Source organism: Dasypus novemcinctus, chromosome 9, assembly GCF_030445035.2.
Source record: "Dasypus novemcinctus isolate mDasNov1 chromosome 9, mDasNov1.1.hap2, whole genome shotgun sequence".
Lineage (NCBI taxonomy): Eukaryota > Metazoa > Chordata > Mammalia > Cingulata > Dasypodidae > Dasypus > Dasypus novemcinctus.
Window position 1 is genome coordinate 85760066 of NC_080681.1, and position 7160 is coordinate 85767225.

The 7160-nt window shown below is 47.7% G+C and overlaps 1 non-coding gene across 1 annotated transcript; it reads right to left on the reverse strand.

The window, feature by feature from the left end:
* Nucleotides 1–1916: 1916 nt before the first annotated feature.
* LOC111762630 (small nucleolar RNA U13) lies at nt 1917–2019 on the reverse strand. The gene has a single exon (XR_002795703.1). It is a non-coding gene; the product is annotated as a small nucleolar RNA U13 (small nucleolar RNA).
* Nucleotides 2020–7160: the final 5141 nt, after the last annotated feature.

Here is a 7160-nt window from a genome sequence, read left to right on the forward strand (position 1 = left end):
GGCTCAGGCGATTGGGCACCTCCCTCCTACTCCAGAGGTCCTGGGTTCAGTTCTTGGTGCACACAATGAACAGACACAGCAAATGCAAACAATGAGGGGGTGGGGAGAGATGGGTAGATAGAATAAATCTTATAAAAAGTAATAAAATAAAAGAAGGTGAAAGCTAAACCAAATTCTGCCATTATCAAAAGCACTGAGTAGGGGGCAGTATCTCACAAAGATCATGGAAATCCAGGCAGCGATGCTATCATGTCTCAAAATTATTGGACAAACTGTTCAACTTGCCCGGGGTCTTAATTCCTCTGGGGAGGTTACTTCCTGGCACCGTTTTTAAAAAGATGGATGGGTGTCCGAGCTAATGGAATGTAGGGAAGGCTTCTGCTACTGAGTGAGGTGACAGTATGGTATAATGTGAACTTGCTACCAGCCCACCACATTCTCCTATGATGCCACGCTGAGGATGATCTGTTCTACTCAGCCAATTGCATTAGAAGCCACTGTCTCAGGTTGCAGAGCATTTCATCCCACCTCAGAAGGGCAGGTCTCATAATCCAAGGACTTACCAGCCTCTCTAAACTTGTACTGCGAACATCACAGCACACCTATCTATTTGCATAGTGCTGAAGACATTATCTGACAGACCTGAGACCAATCGTCTAGATACCATGGAGGAGCAGAATACATCAGGAAGCCAAGGTTCAGCCTAAGATAGAAGACAGAACTCCCTTATGCCGCTTCCAGCCTAGCAGCACTTTAGGCAGGACTTTACCTAGGTGAGTTCAGCACATAGTCAGTCACTGGAAGATAACTGGGACTTCTGGCAAGAATAAGAAAAAGGTCCTCGTGGAGAGTAAAAGCTGCAGAAGGTCACAATCATTATTACTGATTATTATCATGATGATTAACTTGATGAGGAGGAGCAGAGTGATTCACTGTATCCTTATAAAGAAAGCAAATATTCTGGTGACCATCAAATGGCTTGAGAAACGGGGAATGGGACTGCAGGAGAACTTGGACCTTTCCAACTCACTAGGAACTTCTTTCCTTAGAATTATTAAAACAATGTGTGGGTCTGATTAGGAAACATTTAACATGGTGTGGGAGGGAATCAACCACAAAACCAATGCATTCACAAGACCTAGAATGATCTTGCAGTAATTTTCCATAGAGACTTAGGGAAAGACACTTGCTGACAATGTAAGATAATATATCAAGTTCTTCTGAATAAAAACAAACATCTCCACAGGTATAGTTCAGTGGATGACAGGAATATCAGTGCAGAAAATGCATCCCACCCTCATTCCCAAAATTAAAACAGGATCTTAAAAAGAAGTGGAGGACCAGTGAAGTATAATCTTGATGACGGCTGAATGTGCATAAATAGGGGGTTCATTGTACTGTCCTCTCTTTGTGGTAGACTGAATCATGTCCCCCACCAAAGACATGTTCAAGTCCTAGCCCCCCGTCCTGTGGGTGGGAACCCATTTGTAAACAGAATCTCTTAGATCCTATTAAGATGAGGCCAAAATTAATCTGATATGACTGGAGTCATTATAAGCAAAGGAAATTTGGACCTGGAAGTAAAAATCATAAGAGGTTCCCAAAGGAGACAGACGGGCATGTGACAGAGGCAGGGACTGATTGCTGGCAAGCCATCACCAGAATGCTACAGACTTGGGAGAAATCATGGCTGCCAATACCTTGATTTTAGACCTCTAGTCTCCAAAACTGTGAGACAAACCATTCCTGTGTTTAAGTCAACCAATTCATGGTATTTTGTTATAGCAGACCTGGAAAACTAAGACATACTACTTTTGAGAATGTTTGAAAATACTCATAAGAAAAAAGTTTTTAGCAAGTAGTCTCCAAAATCAAGAAATGTATTGCAGCTACTGCTCCTTTTTTTTTTTTTTTCACACCAGATGGCTAATATGCAGACATGTAACAAGGTTGGAGGGAGGCACATCTCACACAAGCACATGAACATCCATTCATCATGCTTAGGAACCACAAAAGGATCTGCTCCTACTTTTTTTTAAACACTGTTGAAGGCTTTCTCTGTGGTTTAGGCAACTGTTGATTACATGAGGTTTAAAACTACCCTCTTGGGAAGAGGATTTGTCTTAACTAATAGGGTGTCCACCTACCACATGGGAGGTCCAGGGTTCAAACCCAGGGCCTCCTGACCCGTGTGGTGAAGCTGGCCCACGCGCAGTGCTGATGCGCGCAAGGAGTGCCCTGCCACGGAGGGGTGTCTCCCGCATAGGGGAGCCCCACACGCAAGGAGTGGGCCTGTAAGTAGAGCCGTCCAGCGTGAAAGAAAGTGCAGCCTGCCCAAGAATGGCACCGTACACACAGAGAGCTGGCACAAAATGACGCAACAAAAAGAAACACAGATTCCTGGTGCCGCTGATAAGGATAGAAGCGGTCACAGAAGAACACACACCGAATGGACACAGAGAGCAGACAACTGGGGAGGAGGAAGGGGAGAGAAATAAAAAAATAAATACATCTTTTTTTAAAAAAAAAGAATACAAGCAGACACAGAACACACAGTGAATGGACAGAGAGCAGAAAACTGGGGGGAGTGGAGGATAGAAATTTAAAAATAAATAAATAAATCTTTAAAAAAAAACAACTACCATCTTTGTACTTTATGCAAAATATTCTTGTGTGATTGCAGAAAAAAGGGAGGGAGGAAGAAAAGAGAAAAGGAGAGAAGGGAAGAAAGAGCTTGAGTGTTCACATCAGATGGACCAGGTTCCCATCCCAGCTATGACTTCCTAGCTGTGTGACATTGGGTAGATGTGTGCTACTGTCTGTGCATCAGTTCCTTCTTCTGCAAAACTGTGCCCCCCATAAGCTTTTTCCTGCAAAGTTATGTCCCCCACAAGCTTTTTGTGGGATATTTAATAAATAATGAATGTCGAGTATGTCACGCATAGTAGGCACTCAAGAAATCCTGATGATTACTGTTTTTAAAATATCTGTGCTTTATAAAATACATACATTCAGGAGATTCTTTGCTTTATGAAAGAATTCACCACAGGGTCCCTTTAAGCCCTCAGCCCTGCTAGTGCATTTTAAATGGGATTGGGTTTGCAGAAATCCATTTACACATGACTTTTCAAGAACGTGGCAGCCAAGGCACTCGTGAAGGCAGGGAGGCTGCAGAGAAAGCTCCCCAGGCAGACGCTCTCCATCTCAGATCCTGTCCAGCAGGATTCTCTGAAAGACTGGAGACTAAAAACATCTTCTCTGAAAACCCACAAAGACCTACTGGCTGCGCTCTGGGAAGCCTCTTTTCTAGGCATATTTGGAAGGGCTGTGGTATCTCCAGCTATGGGTCCAGGCCTATGGGGACAATAGCAATAGGCTGACCACATTAGTTGATACTTACCTAGGGCTTCCTCTGTGAAAGGCATTGTGTTAATTCCCATGCCTTAGCCCACGCAAGGCAACAAAAGCTAATGTCCATATAACTACAAGAGCTTTCAGATGAAAGAAGTTCCTCTAATTCCTCGCAACAACCTCCCAGGATATTATGATCTCTGTTGGGGTTATTTTTCAGATGGAGAAACTGAGGCAGAGAGTAGGTAAGTCATTTGTGCAAAGTTACACAGCTATAAATGATGGTTTATTAGACCGCCCAATATTACAGATCCCCTGCTCCTGCCCCATATCCCCCATCAGCACTAGGTCTAACAGAGAAAGGACGGTAGGGCAGAGGGCCCCTGCGGGAGGCGTTGCCACTCCCTCTGTCCCCTCCCCATCTCACTTAGCCCTCCACAAGCTGTTGTCAATTGCACTGAAGTATTTACAGCAACCAGAGACTGCTGACACCTCTGCCCACGTGGGCTATAATTTGATGCTCAAGTTGTTAAACAGTGCTGGGCTCTTCACACGAGTGTCTCTCCCAAGAGCCAGGCTGGCTGCCTCTCCCTGCTACTCGCACACCTCTCCTGCTGGCCCCACACGTGTACACAGGCCAAATACACCGCCACACGACAGACACCTCCCCCCACACACAACCACCACCAAATGAGCCCAGGTTCTCTGTCAGGACAGAGCCCCCACACACATGATACCTATCACAGACTCCCAGCCCACCCAGGACACACACTGCTTGTCTCCTACACACAAGCCCCTACAAAGCTAAGGCTTGTGGCTATTCTGCTTAAAGCAGTGTCACAGTGAAGGACGATCGCTGCTGCCAGTGACGGCCATCCCGCAGATGTTTCTGGAAAACATGCCCACCCTACAAAACTATTTATCAAAAATTATCCCCACACTCAATTCTGCATTAGGGTAACCAGATAAACACTAAAGGCTTTTTTTTTTTTTTCATTTCCTTGTGCTAAATGCAGCTGTCTTTTGGATGTACCTATATCTGTTGGAACTTCCATCCTGAGGCATATACCTCAACCTCTGACTCGACATCCGTGTGTCAGTGCCGTGTATGTCATGGGGAACGGGGGTGGGCGTGAGCTCACACACTGGCACGGCTGCCTCTGTGTGTGTACAGAGCAGACTCAGCTCTTGGGCTCTGTTGCCAGCCCTCTCCCCAGGGAGCCTTTGCAGAGGAGGCCTGACCTCTGCATAACCATCCAAGGGCAAACACGCCCCCTGGGAACCAAATCCCTGCCCCACCCACCATTAATGCAGAGATGGGGGGAGTTCAGGAAGAGGAGGGGGAGCAGTGGATAAGGGAGGGAATGAGAGGGGGTGAGGGAGCCTGCCATAAAGGCAGAGGAGGAACCTGGAGCCAGGGGAGACGAGATTTGGCTACATGGGCTCATCCGTCATCACGGGTCAGAGCAGCAGGAGCTGAGCAGGTGGAGGGTCTTTTGAGAAAGAGGCCAGTTTCCAGCCCTCCCGGGCTCTCCTGGTCCCTGGGTCCCTGAGCCCCCTTCCTGAGATCCTAGGAGGCTCCCCACGGTGGAGGCTGGTGGGGTGAGCCTGGCCTGAGAAAGAACCCTGCAGAGCTGCCTTCTTAGAGAGGTTTGGGTCTGCCCCAGACAAGGAGCTTCAGCCTAACACAGAGACAGGCCAGAAGATAAAAGGGGAAGGAAAGAGGGAAGGAAAGAAGGGGAGAAAGAGTATCTGAGGAGGATGGACAAGACTCAGGCCCAAAGGAGGCCCAGGGTGTGCTGAGAGATGAGCTCTAGGAACCGTCTCTGGCAGCAGGAACCTAAGGAAGGGCTCGGGACCAGGGCCCCCCACGGCCTTGGGCAGTCACTGATGAGAAGTAGGGTCCTGCCCCATGCACCTCTGGGCTGCTGTGGAACCTCAAGGAACCCTCCTGTGGCCTAAAACATGCAGGGCAGAGGGAAGGATGCTCATACCTCCCTCGGTGCATCCTGCAAAAGGACCTCACTGGAAGGGGGGGGGACAGCAGGACGCGCCACGAGAGAAGAGGAACACTGGGCAGCACGTGGAACGTGGAGTCCAGCGATCAGCGTTGAGCTCCTGGTTCTGCTTACCGTGCAACCCTGCAGCGGGGTCCCACCTTCACCAGGTCTCATCTGAAAAACAGTGGCCACGGATGCCCGTACCAAGGCATGCTGTGGATTAAATGAGACAATGAGGATGGAAACACCTTCTAGTTTTATCTGTGCGGGAGCCTCTCTGGTCGAGGTTGCTGTTAGTGGAGAAGCCTGGAGCACAGAGTAGGAATGAGTGAGCAGCGTATCTGCCAACGTGGAGAGTTTGCTGTGAGTGACATCAGTGTGCGCTTGGATGCCCAGCTTCATTCCACAGAGGATTTGAGCAGGCTGCCAGAGAAAGATTACTGAGGGACTGAAGGATGGAGGAATGAAGGCAGACATAATGAGGAGGCAAGAATGGGACTTTGGAGTCAGATGTCTTTGGTTCAGATTTCTAGTTTTGACACCAGCTGGATTTGACCTTGGTTAATTTACTTAACCTTTCTGAGCCTCAGTTTCTCAACTGTAATGATATTGAGGGGGTGGGGGTTGAGGGAGGGAGTGGGTGTTGAAAATATCTACCTCAGGGTTATTGGATTAACTGAAATAATGTATGTAAAGCTTTAGCACAGTGCCTGGCAGCACTTAATAAATGGTTGTGGTGGGGGAAAAAAAAAATAAGGAGGCAAGAGACCTCTCGTTCAGATGTTCCATGCAACATGTATTTGCTGAGCACCTACTATGTGTCAGGCACTGTTTAAGTCCAGGTTATGCTCAGTTAACTCAGATGGCTTTAGCTGGAGATAGAACTATAGCAAATGTGAGTTTACTTCTCTCCCTTCCACACACGTGCCTGGGAGCCCCTTTCATGTCCCCATGCGCCCCCATTCCAAAAGAGCGATCCTGAGGAAGAAAAAAGGGAAGTGATGGAAGATGGGCAGGTCTCCATCTAGGGACACCACAGCACGCTGGGAACCAAGGCTGTTTGGAGAAACCTCTCCATACGGGGAGAGCATGGGAGGAGGCGAGAGAGGAGAGGTCGTTGGCTCTAGGAGCCCCTCAGCACAGACAAGAGTCCAGAGGGCTCTGTGCCTCCTGAGCTGGAATCAATAGAGCTACTATAAAAGAGTATCTCTTCCTTTCTCTCCTCGTCTCACCTTTCCAAGATACAGGTGTGATGCCTTCTGTATTTCTCAACACAGCAGGGCACAGCTTCTCAGCTGAACTTTAAAATAGTGAATAGAGCAGAGGATTCAGAAGGAGTCATGACAGAGTCAGGGTCACTTTTCCTCCGGTGCACATAGCCACACTCTATTTCCCTGTCTCTCCCAGTTAGATGGGGCCATATGACTGGGTTCTGGCCAAGGAAGTGGTCAGAAGTGTCATCGGCCACTCGCAGACCTGGCCCTTAAAAAACTATCCTCCCAGATCATCTAGTCTCCCTCTCTCTCCTCTGTGAGCCAAATCTGGAGGATCCACTGGAGGATTTCAAGGCCTTAGAACTTGGGTCTATGACCTCCAAGTCACCACTGGAAAGAATTTGTTGAGGGGATCTCCACAAATTTGGATGGGAAAAAATTACATCTTTAGTTTTACAAACTTACAAAATGAAATTCAATATTTCACAGAATTATGAAGGGAGGCAACAAACTACAGCAGTATTTTCCACACCTGTCATATTCACCCCATAACAATCACAGGTACCTCTCCATATAGCAGTTTAAACTGCTGCCG